We start from the raw sequence: 12,642 nt of genomic DNA, 5'->3' as shown, positions 1-12,642 counted from the left end.
AAAAAGTGATTTAGCTCATTCTGCAATTTTCTCCCAAATGAGGTGCTCTGAAGTGAGGTGAAAGTGGCAATTCCAGCATTTTCTCCCAACTTCTCCTGGTAATTTCTTTCCCAGTTATCAAAAACTCCTTTAATTACCAGGAGTGATCCTCTTGCTGAACATTTTGGGAAGTTTTTATCCAATTCCATCACTTCAAAGGCTGCAATTAACCCTGTTCAGTAACCCCTGCTCCCAAAATCCCAACGCTTCCCCCAAGAAATTCTCATTTCCCAGGGATCAGCTCCGTGTCAGGGTCCTTGTGTGACACCATAAAAAAAATAAATCTGCCTTTCCTGGTCAAATTATTCCATGCTAAGGTTGCAGAGGGAATTGAAAAAGTGGAAATTCCAAAATATTGGGATGTAGGAGGGTGCCAGGGTGATCCAAGAGGAATCCCAACCTGGATCCATCCAGCCTCACCAGGAAAATCCCAATTCTGTGATTGAAAATGGAAAAAGCTGCCAGAGGATGGGATTCCCTGGGATATTGGGAAGGAATTCCTGGCTGGGAGGGTGGGGAGGGGCAGGGATGGGATTCCCAGAGAAGCTGTGGCTGCCCCTGGATCCCTGTGGAAATTTGAGGATTTTAAATTTCCCTTCCAACCCAAACCAGTCCTGAACTCTGGGATTTTGGAGCCTGAGGCCTTGAGGTACAAAAGAACCATTTCAAGCTAATCCAGGAGATTTTTCCACTCAAATTTGAGGCTACCTGGATAAAACAGTATCTCAACAACATCCAAATACTTTCTTTTTGGGCAACCGGTGCTGCAAATATAAAAATACAACACAAAAATTCTCCAAGTCACAGGAATGACCCAACTTCTCCACGGGTTTTCCCATTTTAGTCTTAGGATGCATTTCCCTGGGACAAAAAAGTGCAGATTAAGAAATCCCCACCCAGCTCCCCGGATTCCCAAAGCAGCTTCAGGAGAGGAGATTTACAGCTCTCATTTTTCGAGATTGCTGGAAAGCTGAAGGGCATTCTTGTATTCCTGGGGGAAAACCATTAGGATTTAATTGCTACATGGATTACTTGGGGAGAGATTTCCCAAGTTTTCCAGGATGACACGACATGCAGAGGGACAAGAGGGATGGGCTGAGCTGGTTTTCCTGCTCAGGGTGTGGAGGCTCCTTGTCCATGGCCATTCCAGAGTCCCTGGGAAAGGGAAGCTCCAGCTCTCTCTCCCTCCGTGGGCTCCCAGATCCCTTCCCCCAGAGCTGAGTCACTCGGATCATAAATTCCAACCTCACTTCCCAGTTACTATAACAACTTCATGGATTTCTTCTTGTTATTAATTACACTCAGCCCTAATCTGCTGCTCCAGGATCAGGCACTCCAGGAGAGCTTCCCCTCTCCCTTCTCCCTTCTCCCTTCCAGAGGTTTTTCATTCCCAGCCTGCTCCCACATTCAGGTGCTCCCCTCATGAATCTGCTTCCACTGAGATAAGGAAACGCTGATATTCCTCCCTTTGAAAACTCAGAATAGAAGGAAATGGGTTTTTTCCTCAAAACAAACAAGATGCCCAAAATAAAACTGCAAAATCTGGGCCCTCAGCTGTTTTCCTGCAGCAAATGTGGAGCAGGGAACAGCTTGGAATATAATCCAGCCCAGCACGGAGGGAATGAGCCCTCTGGAAGCAAAGCTGGGAGCAGAGCACAGGAGCAGCTGCAATCTGATTTACTGGGGCTGAATTCACATCCTCGGGGGCTGAACGGGAAACCTCTGCTGCTGGAAAAGGCAGGAGAAGGCAACAAACTCCAGGCCAATCCTGAGGTGTTGGAGCGAGCACAATGAGCCCCTTTTAAAATTCTCCTCTGGATCAGCTTTGGAGCTGGAGAGCTGAAGGGACATCTCTACCCAAGAGAACAGAGATTTCCCTTTTCCTTCCCTTTCCCTTTCCCTTTCCCTTTCCCTTTCCCTTTCCCTTTCCCTTTCCCTTTCCCTTTCCCTTTCCCTTTCCCTTTCCCTTTCCCTTTCCCTTTCCCTTTCCCTTTCCCTCCATCATGGGATGAGATGGGATGGAGAAAATGGAAAGTTTCCTCAGCCTGGAGAGCAGGGAAGGGGAGCAGGAAGGGGAGCAGGGAGTAGGGAAAGAGGGCATTTCCTACTCCATTCCCACAGAATCACAGAATTCCAGACTGGTTTGGCTTGGGAAGGACCTTAAATCCCATCCCATCCCACCCCTGCCATGGCAGGGACACCTTCCACTGTCCCAGGCTGCTCCAACCTGGCCTGGGACATTTCCAGGGATGGGGTAGGCAAAGATTCTCTGGAAAAGCTCCTCTTTACCCTCAGTAAGGAATTTCTTCCCTCCCACCTGAATTCCCTCAGCTTGGGAACAGCCTGTGCCTCCTCCCAAATGACTGCAGGTCTCCGATGGAAGTTTTGGCAGATCCCCCGAGAATTTACAAATGAAAATTCCAGTATCACTCGATCCGTTTATTTTTAGCAACGTGTCACCTGCTCGCTGAGAGAACAAAGTCCCGCTCCAAATGCCAGCCCAAAAGCATGGAAAGCACTGGGTGCCTTGGAGAGCAGCACTCCCTGCAACTGGAGGGGCTCAGCAATGAAGCACGAAGGGCTCAGGGATGAATGGAGCATGAGGGGCTCAGCAATGAAGCATGAGGGGCTCAGGAATGAAGCACGAAGGGCTCAGGAATGAAGCATGAGGGGCTCAGCAATGAATGAAGCATGAGGGGCTCAGCAATGAAGCACGAGGGGCTCAGGAATGAATGGAGCATGAGGGGCTCAGCAATGAATGAAGCATGAGGGGCTCAGCAATGAAGCACGAGGGGCTCAGGAATGAATGGAGCATGAGGGGCTCAGCAATGAAGCATGAGGGGCTCAGGAAGGAATGAAGCATGAGGGGCTCAGGGATGAAGCATGAGGGGCTCAGGAATGAAGCACGAGGGGCTCAGGGATGAACCATGAGGGGCTCAGGGATGAACCATGAGGGGCTCAGGAATGAATGAAGCATGAGGGGCTCAGGAATGAAGCACGAGGGGCTCAGGGATGAACCATGAGGGGCTCAGGGATGAACCATGAGGGGCTCAGGAATGAATGAAGCATGAGGGGCTCAGGAATGAAGCACGAGGGGCTCAGGGATGAACCATGAGGGGCTCAGGAATGAATGAAGCATGAGGGGCTCAGCAATGAAGCACTAGGGGCTCAGGAATGAATGAAGCATGAGAGGCTCAGGAAGGAATGAACCATGAGGGGCTCAGCAATGAAGCACGAGGGGCTCAGCAATGAAGCACCAAGGGCTCAGCAATGGAGCACGACGAGCTCAGCAATGAAGCACGAGAGGCTCAGGAATGAATGAAGCATGAGGGGCTCAGCAATGAAGCATGAGGGGCTCAGGAATGAAGCACGAGAGGCTCAGCAATGAAGCACGAAGGGCTCAGAGATGAATGAAGCATGAGGGGCTCAGCAATGAAGCATGAGGGGCTCAGGAATGAAGCATGAGGGGCTCAGGAATGAATGAAGCATGAGGGGCTCAGGAAGGAATGAAGCATGAGGGGCTCAGCAATGAAGCACGAAGGGCTCAGCAATGAAGCATGAGGGGCTCAGGAATGAAGCATGAGGGGCTCAGCAATGAAGCACGAGGGGCTCAGGAATGGAGCATGAGGGGCTCAGCAATGAAGCACCAAGGGCTCAGCAATGAAGCATGAGGGGCTCAGAAATGAAGCACGAGGGGCTCAGGAATGAATGAAGCATGAGGGGCTCAGGAATGAAGCATGAGGGGCTCAGGGATGAAGCATTCCTGCTCCCTTCCCCACCGAATTCCCCAGGTTCAGGCGTGCAATGCAGAGCTGAACTCATCTGCAGAGCCACCAAAACACAGGATCGTTTTAAGCCCCCAGCCAGATGGAGAACACTCCTTCCCCTCCTCTGCAGGAAAAGGGAAGAGCATCCCAGCCCACAGAATCCCAGCAGGGAAAGAAGCCCTCTCCAGATATTTTCTGCTTTTAAAACTCATGGAAATGATGGTTTGATTCTATTTCCAGCGTGAAAACCCGCGCTGCTTTAGTCACCAAGTCACAGATAAACACAGGGGAACATTTTTGTGCTGCCTTCAATTTTTTCCATCTCAAATGACAAATTTCCATGAATTCCATCGCTCTGATGAAAGGGCAGTTGTTACACACCTACAGATACCCTTTAAAAACCCACCAGTGCAACCACAATTCCAAAAAAAATGTTATGGAAGTGTGGATCTGAAATCCAAACCAGAGCAGCTGCAGGGTTCCCAGCATCAATCCAGGCTTGCTCCCAAGGGCACAATATCAATAATAAAAACCAAAATAGCTTTGGTTTGCTGCAAAGTGAAATAAAATCTGGTTTATCCAACTAAAATTGTAGGAATCACTGTACTGGCAGCAACAAACTGGTGTTGGATCCATAAGACAACCCAGGATGGACCAAAAAAAGGAATAATTCAACAACTCTGATGAGTAAAATGGGAAAAGGAACAGCCAGGAATAGCCAAGAATATTCCAACTTGATCACATAGTGAATTATGGGAAGGGAAAAGGGAATTTTGGGGGATTGGCTGCCATTCCATGACAGGAATTCTTCTGCTTGCTCCTGTTTTATGAACAAACAACCCCCAAAATGCCGCCTCAATTTCTCCAGCAAAATCCACACCAGGAACACCTCAGGCCATGGAAAAATCCAATATTAAATTCAGGAAAATTCACTGAAACTTCTTAAAAGTCAGGAAGAGTCTGCTCAGAGCTAAATCATTATTTTTTAATCATAAAGCTTCTCCGGTTTTCCACAAGTCTAAATAAATCCCTTCTCCTGTGCTCAGGAAATTCTTCCTGAATTTTCCTCCACAGTCCTGACTCAAGGAATTAATTACAATTATTTCACCTGACTGGAGTCTTGCACTAAATATTTTTATGCTGAGAGCGGGTGATTAGGAAACAAGGAAAGACGACAAAAATGTGTTTTCCTACTTCCTTTCAGTGCCTGTGACTGGATTATTTCCCCCTTTTTTAAAACTAACTGGATTTCTGGGAATACAGCTCCAGAAGGAAATGAAGAATGAGGTGAAATAAATGTTTATTTTTATAGTTCTTCTGCCTGACTTCATTTGAACACTGCCTTGTTCTTGCTTTTCTGGGAAAAAGGCATGGAAAACTTTCCTTTTTTATGGAATTGATTCATCAGTGACCCACAAGATGGGAAAAACCCCACAATGTTCCCGTGGCTCCTGCAGGAATAAGGAAAATAGGAAAACTACAGTGCCAGTTCTCCCCCAGAACTGGACACACACCAATAACACCTCAAACAATGGAAGCACAGGCAGAGATTTCATGGATTCCTCAGGACAGTGCAGGGAAAGGGGCTTGGAATTGGAATTTGGGGTTGAATTCCAGGAAGGAAATGCAGAATTGAGAACTGAATGCAGAGGAAAGAAAGAAGGCAAAGAAAAAACCACAAAAACCAACAGAGGAATATTCCCTTGTCCCAGCCTGGGAGGAAGCAGAGGGAAAGGGCATCCCAACAATTCTTCTGGATGAACAGTAAGAGTTATGGCAGGGGAGACACCTCTCCTGGAATTCCAACTGGGAAAGAAGCCCTCTCCAGATATTTTCTGCTTTAAAAAAATCATGGAAATGATGGTTTGATTCTATTTCCAGCGTGAAAACCCGCGCTGCTTTAGTCCCCAAGTCACAGATAAACACAGGGGGACATTTCTTGCCATGAGGAGCCTCTTTTGGAATTGTGTCCATGAATCCCACGGAATCCCTGGGGTCAGCAGGATGCAGGAACCCCAGAGCTGCTGTCCTCCTGCCCTTCCTGGAGAGGCCTCTCTCTCTCCAAGGACCATCTGGACAAACTTCCTGCTCTTCCTGGCATCCCAAAAGATCCACACAGAGCTTTTCCCTGAGGGAAGAGCAGCACCCCTGGAAGGAGCAGCGCTGGGAACCCAAGCTCTCCAAAGAACATCACACATCCTGCTCTGCTCCTGCCCAAGCTCACTCCTCCTGCAGCCCACAGGATAACAGGAAATTTCCAATATTCCTTGGGTAACCAACAGGGAAAGCTGAGGGGAAAATCCCAGCGGGGAATCCCAGAGGCACAGCAGGTTTTAATGGAAATCTGGGTCTGAACTCCAGCTCCTCTCCAATCCAAAGGGGTTTTGCCCTCTTGGCTCCAGCAGCTCCCCACAGCCCCCAGCAGCCATTCCCAGGTGGAACATGGAGAATCCTGGGCTGTTCCAGGGGCACTTTTCCAGCATTAAACGGGATGTTGTTCCCTGCAGGCAGGAGAGGGTTCAGCCCTGGCACCACAGGCCCTGGGAGGTTCCTGATCAGTATTCCTGAGCATGCTGGGCATCCCGAGGATCTGCTGCTCCTGGAGCAGAATCCCATCACACAGAGCAGCCTGGCCCCGAAGGTTTCCATATGTCTCACACTGATTTTCTCCTCAAGAGCTCTTGTGCTGCTGGATCATTTTCTGTTCTCATTTGAGCTGCTGCTTTCAGAAACAGGGACTCCCGAGGATTCCTCCTTTTGGACTCCTCTCCTCCCCAAGCTCCTGCTCCCACTATTGATAAGCACCCTTGCAAGTGTCCCTGCTGCAAGGAGCTCCTCTCCACATTTATCCCCCACATTTCCCAGGAGCTCTGGCAATCCCAGGTTTTCTGTGCTGTTTATTCCAGTGGGATCCTGGCTGTGCCTTCCTCGAGCAATTGCTGAATTACAAAAGCGTGAATGGGACAAAAATCAATGGCAAGAATTTATTTTTCCATCTGAGCACAGCCCTAATCCTTCCCCAAAGCTCAGGAGGGATTTATCCCTCAGTGCCCATCCTGCAGACAGCAAATATTCAACCCAGATCCATGGGAGTGACTCAGAAGCTGAGCTTTGTTTAGCAGCAACCAGGTTAGAGAAGGTTCTCCTCCATTGGGGGAAATTTCTCCCTTTCTTTCCTTTACATTTCAGATTTTAGACACCAAAGCCAATTCCTGCACATCAGTGAGAAAACTCCAAGTCTCAGATTCCTTCTGAGCTCCAGGCTGTGCCTTTATTTGCCTTAGCTCCCAGAAGAAACACAATTCCTTGGATGTGCCAGAGGCACCTGAGCTCACAGAGGAGCCCAGGCAGAAACAAAACTGAAAACCTGGTGCTTATTTACTCAAGCAAAGGGGCAACTTCTTGTTTCCAGGTTCAGCAGCACTGACATAAAAGCACAGCATCCAAAAGAGTGGCGAGGAGCAAACCCTCTGGCAGCTCCACTCAGCTTCCCTGTGCCAAAAACACCCAGGGATTGCTGTCCCCACAGCAGGCAGAGATTCCCTGTGCATTCAGGAGAGCTCAGGGCAGTTCTCTGGCTTACAATCCCCCTGGCAGCAGTGTGTTTGCTGTCCCCTGTCTGCTGTGCTTCCCTGCCTCTCCGGAGTCTCCAAGGCTGGATTGTTCCCTTGGGTTTATTTTAGCTGGCCTCTCTTTCCCCTCTTCTCCCTTCCCACACCCTGGCGTGCAGCACAGCGAGCTCTGCCTGCTGTTCCACAAGGTCTGCCCTGAACAGTGAAAAATAAAATAAAATCCCTTTACTGCCAACACTCCGTGTGCTGCTTCCTGCAGGCCAGGAGGGCCGGGCTGAGGAAGGGAGCAGCACCTGGAGCAGAGTTTTGTGTGTCCTCTGTGTCCCCTGGTCCTGAGCTGTCCCCAACACCTCCTGCACGGGAGGCAAAGCCTGTGCCAGCATCAGCAGCTGCTCCCACCAAATCTGCTGCCAAAACCAGGTCAGACGTGGGGTATTATCCCCCAGCAAATTAATTAGAGAGCAAACGAGGCTGAGTTAACTCTCCAGCAGCTCAGCGGAACGCTCTCGACAGCTGCCTGCAAAGGAATGTTCCAAATACTCCTCAGAAACGCCACCCCAGTCTGCACCCATGGGAGCAGAGCAGAACACAGAGCCTCTGGGGAGGGTTCCCACGGGGGGCAGAAAAACCCACCAGTCAGAGAGGGCTTTGCCACAAATCAATTCCCTTCCAGGACACTCTGAAAAATGAGGGGACATCGGTGTCTCAACTGGGGTTTCTGCTGCTTTTCTGTCACCAGAAATACACCTCCCTTATCCCCTGAAATACTGGCATCTCCTCGCTCCCCCTGCAGCCCACAGGACAACGGCAGTGCTGTGATATCCTTGGGTAGCCAACAAGAAAAGCTGAGGGGAAAATCCCAATGGGGAATCCCAGAGGCACAGCAGGTTTTAATGGAAAACTGGGTCTGAACTCCAGCTCACCTCCAATCCAAAGGGGTTTTGCCCACTTGGCTCCAGCCCCCACAGTTCAAAGACCATAATTCAGCATTTTCAGTGTTCAGGCCTGAAGTTTTATAATTTTGCTCTATAAAATACCTCATTCTATGCAATATCTTTGCTCCACACTGTCCCAATTCCCAGCCTGTATTTTCAGCACCACCAAGATTGTCCTTAATTTCTCCCAGGCCCTGGATCTGCCTTGGTTCCAATTCATTCCCATCAGTAAAAATATCCACAACCCTCTTTGCTTCCAGAGAGGAGAGAAATTCAGGAAAGAAAATGGATGGAGAAAAGGAAAGAATCCCACAATCCACACATGGTCAGACAGAAAAGGGAGAAACAAAGACCAAAAAAAAGGGAATTTTCTGGATTTTCCTCCCCTGAGTTCTCTATAAACAAAGTGTATCCTTAAGTGGCCAAACACGAGGAAAAGCAGAAGTCAGGGTACACAAAATGACATTTTTTAAGCACCTGAATAAGCACGGATTTAACCCAGCCTCATCCTCTAATCTATTTTCTCATCACTGCCAGCAGTGCCAGATGCTGCAGCAGAAAGTGCAGGAATTCCACTGGAGGCAGACAGGGAATAATCTGCTCTCCCAGGAAGTTCCCTCTTATCTCTCAGCCTGCTTTAAAATACAAAGGATAAACCACTTTATCTTTTCTTTATTGTTCTCTAAAATTGTCTTTTTCCATCTGCAAAGTTTCTCAGACTCCTGGAGACTTCTGAGATTGGCAGGAATTATTTTGCCATGGTTTCTGCTCCAAGAACGCTCTGGCAAACGGACCCTTGGTCCAATTAGACATCTAATGAAAAATTAAGTTAAAAATTAAATTCAAAGCCTTGGATTTTTCAATTTTCCTGCATAACCAAGAGAAAAGTTCTTAATTTACTTTCTCTGTACCATTTGTCAATCTCTTTCTAAGATTTTAACCTGAATAATGGACATATCCCTGAATTATTTGGGACATGAAGGGCTCACAGACGAATGGAACACTCAGAGATGTAACAAGCACAGCCAGGCTTCCCCTGCATGTTTTAGCACAACAGGATGGTATCAATTTGTTCATTTTTTGTACAAACAAGCTTGAAGCTGAGAGCTGTTTCCATAATTAGAGAAATTCAGCTGAAATTCACCTACCCCAGCTCAAGCATCCCCTGCATCGCCTGAAACCAAAACACTGCAGCAGCAAGGAGCCCAAAGAGAAACTGATAAATTCTTTTCATTCTCTAAAGTGAAGGAAAAGGGGAAAAAAAACCCCACAGAGTGAGTAATAAATAACATCAGGTTAAAATCTTTTCCTTCAAAGCAATATTTCACATAAATATCCACTCACCTGTTTGCAACAGGCATCAAGTTTAAGGGAGTTTTTTCACCTCTTTATTTGTCCTACACCTTCCCAATGTTTTCTTTTTTGGTTTCTTTTTTTTTTTCCATCTGCCAAGGCTGTATTTATCCCACTGCTGTAATTATCCAATTTTATTTGCTCAGGGAAGCACATAAAGACTGAAAATTGGAAAGACAGGCACTTAATTTAAAGGAATAAAGGTGTTCCCAAGCACTGTTTTGTCACTATTTTTCCCAAATGTTTAAAACTTTCCCCATTTCTCCAGGACAGCTCCACGTGGATCACTCCAAGGACAGGATTTTTGGATAAAACAAACCATTCCAATTAAAAGCTGCCATTTTAGGCAGGATTTTCCAGCTCTATCCGTGGCTATCCATTTCAAATATGGAAATTCCAGGGATTTGGTTGGAATGACTCTTTAAAGGAGCCCTGTGTTCCCAGAGACGATTACTCAGCTAATCTGGGTTAAGCTTCCTGATGGATAAATCAGGATTTGAATGCTGAATAAGGAGAGGTTTCCATGTGACATGGGAAGAGCTGGGAAGTAAATACAGAAGTGGTGGAGAAAAAACCTGAATATGTTTTTGGAAAAAACAGCCAAAAAGGCTCAATATCATCCTTTACTCTAGCTTCACATTAAAGCATTGCACTAAAACTTATTTCCTGGAATGTAAAATGTCCAAAACCGAGAATAAAGTAGGATACAGCTGTACTCGGAGCACCTGAGCAGGCACAAGGAAACACTAAAATAGATGAGATGACAAGAGAAACAGAGAATTCCAGTGAATAATCTGCTGGGAAAAGCACTTGTTGTGCTAACAAGCTTTTATTCCAGATGATTTATAGATCACAGATTTGTTCAGAACCTTTTTAACCATCAGCTCCCTCTCTGGAGCTGATAATGAGGGACACTACAAATGAGCATCTCTCTCACAGTGGCCTAAAAAAGTTCCCTGTTCCACTGGATTTATGACCTGCAAATGCAATTATTCAGCTTATTCACTGCAGCTTCCTATGGACACCAGGAGTCCAGAGGAAAAAAACAAAAGGCAGTGCATGGATTCTGCTGGGAAGAGTCTCACACAAGAGAGATCCACCGGGAATTCTCTCTTCAGTGGAGGATCTCTTGGGATGTCTCCTGTAGCAACAGATACTGAGCATCACACAAAACAACTCAGTGCCCTCATGGCTCCATCCCAGCCCCAGAGATCACAGCAAACACCTCTTTCCTCAGCAGAACTGATTTATGACTCGCCGACCTCCACCCGAGGAGGGCAAAAAGCTCCTCTCTGTGGAGCCACACCGAGGGAACAACTCCCAGATCCTCTCTGAACTCGCAACTCCCACCAGGCTCCGAACTGGGAAAAGGAGGCTCAGGAAAAACAAACTGACTCAAAGCACATGGCAGGGAAATGATGCAGAGGAAATGTCTCCGGCAGAGGAGCATCGGCAGGGCTCATCCCAGCCGGAGCGCCGGGGATCCAGGCTGCAGAGCGCTGCTCAGGCTCTGGGATGGCGATGGGAGCGAAGGGGAGCCCGGCAGGGCAGCCCCAGCCCACGGCGCTGGGAAGGCGCAAATCCCAAAGGGGATTTAGGGATTTGCTCCAGGGAACACCGTGGCCAGCATCAAATGAGCCACTCCGACAGAAATTCGAGGCGGAAAGAACACAGGGAGAAATAGAAGGGAAATTAACATACACATAGAATACCTAGAAGGTGCAGAGGGCGCAGAAATAAAGTAATTTTAAAAACCAATTGAAGTGTACGTCCGCTCTCTGGCAAACCGCAACCCTCGTTTGTTTGGGGTTTTTTTCCTCTTAATGCCATGTGATTCCCCACCACAAAACTTAACTGGGGCCAGGCAAACACCCCACAAGCGGCTCGGTCCCTGGGCTCTATGGGGCACGGAGCGGGACCCGCCGGGACCCCCTCACGGCAGGGCCGGGCCGGGCCGGGCAGGGTCCCCTCACAGCCCGGGGCCGCCTCAGCCCCAGCCCCGGCCCCGGCCCCGGCCCCGGGCGGCGGCCGCGGCCCCACGGGCGGGCAGCGCTTACCTTCGGCGGCGGCGGCGGCTCCGGGGGCTGCCCGCAGGTTCTCCTCCGGTTCTCCTCCGGTTCTCCTCACGCTCCCCTCAGGTTTCCGCCCTCAGCGCTCCATGGCCCCGGCGCTGGCGGCGGAGCGGCGGCCGCGCTTCCCCAGCGCTGCGGAGCGAGCGGGGCCGGCCCCGCGGGGAGCGCCGGCGGCTCGGCTCGGCTCGGCTCCTCGCCTGCCTTCCCTTCGCTCCCCGCTCCTCTCCTTCCCTTCCTTTCCCTCTCCTTCCCTTCCTTTCCCTCTCCTTCCCTTCCTTTGCCTTTCCGCCCCTTCCTTTCGCTCTCCTTCCCCGCCTGCTCCTCTCCGCTCTGCTCCTTCCTTCCCGTTCCCTCAGCGCTCGGCTCCGCTCTCCCCTCCCGGTTCCGTCCGTCCCGCCCCGCTCCGTCCGTCCCTCCCCCGCCGCAGCCCCGGCCCCGGGTCCTCCCCGGCCGGGTCTGGGCCAAGGCGAGCTCCGGCAGCGGCTCTGCAGCAAACCCGGCCAAATTCCAGCCTGGATGGGGCTGGGAGCAGCCTGGGCTGGTGTGTGGTGGCATCGCTCGCCCATGGCGGGGTGGGCTGAGGGGAACGCTGAGGTCCCTCCCAACCCGAACCAGTCTGGGATTCTGAGGAATCAAACACAAATTTATCGATATCATTGCATCCACAGGGGCAGAGCAGGAGAGAGGAAGCAGCTGGTGGTGGTTGGAGCAGCCTCCCTAGGGAATGCTGCCTGGAGCAGAGGATGCTCCGCACCCGGGGCAAGCAGCAGGCACAAACCTCGGGCACGGCCGGGCTGGGCTGGGATTTTGGGGAGGAATTCTTCCTTTCCTTTCCTCCTGGCAAACAGGAGCTGCTCACCTCGAAGGTTTAATGCCACATGTCACACCTGTGGGAGCTGCTGGT

The 12,642-nt window shown here is 49.7% G+C and overlaps 1 protein-coding gene across 1 annotated transcript in view; it reads right to left on the bottom strand.

The window, feature by feature from the left end:
- Positions 1-11,865, bottom strand: part of PDE4B (phosphodiesterase 4B) — a 176,866-nt gene extending 165,001 nt beyond the window's left edge. Inside the window, exon 1 of the mRNA XM_058029813.1 lies at positions 11,724-11,865. The gene's annotated coding sequence lies outside the window, so the exon portion shown is untranslated. The remainder of the gene's footprint in view (positions 1-11,723) is intronic.
- Positions 11,866-12,642: the final 777 nt, after the last annotated feature.

Source organism: Melospiza georgiana, chromosome 9 (assembly GCF_028018845.1).
Source record: "Melospiza georgiana isolate bMelGeo1 chromosome 9, bMelGeo1.pri, whole genome shotgun sequence".
Lineage (NCBI taxonomy): Eukaryota > Metazoa > Chordata > Aves > Passeriformes > Passerellidae > Melospiza > Melospiza georgiana.
This window is presented reverse-complemented; position numbering and strand designations above follow the sequence as displayed.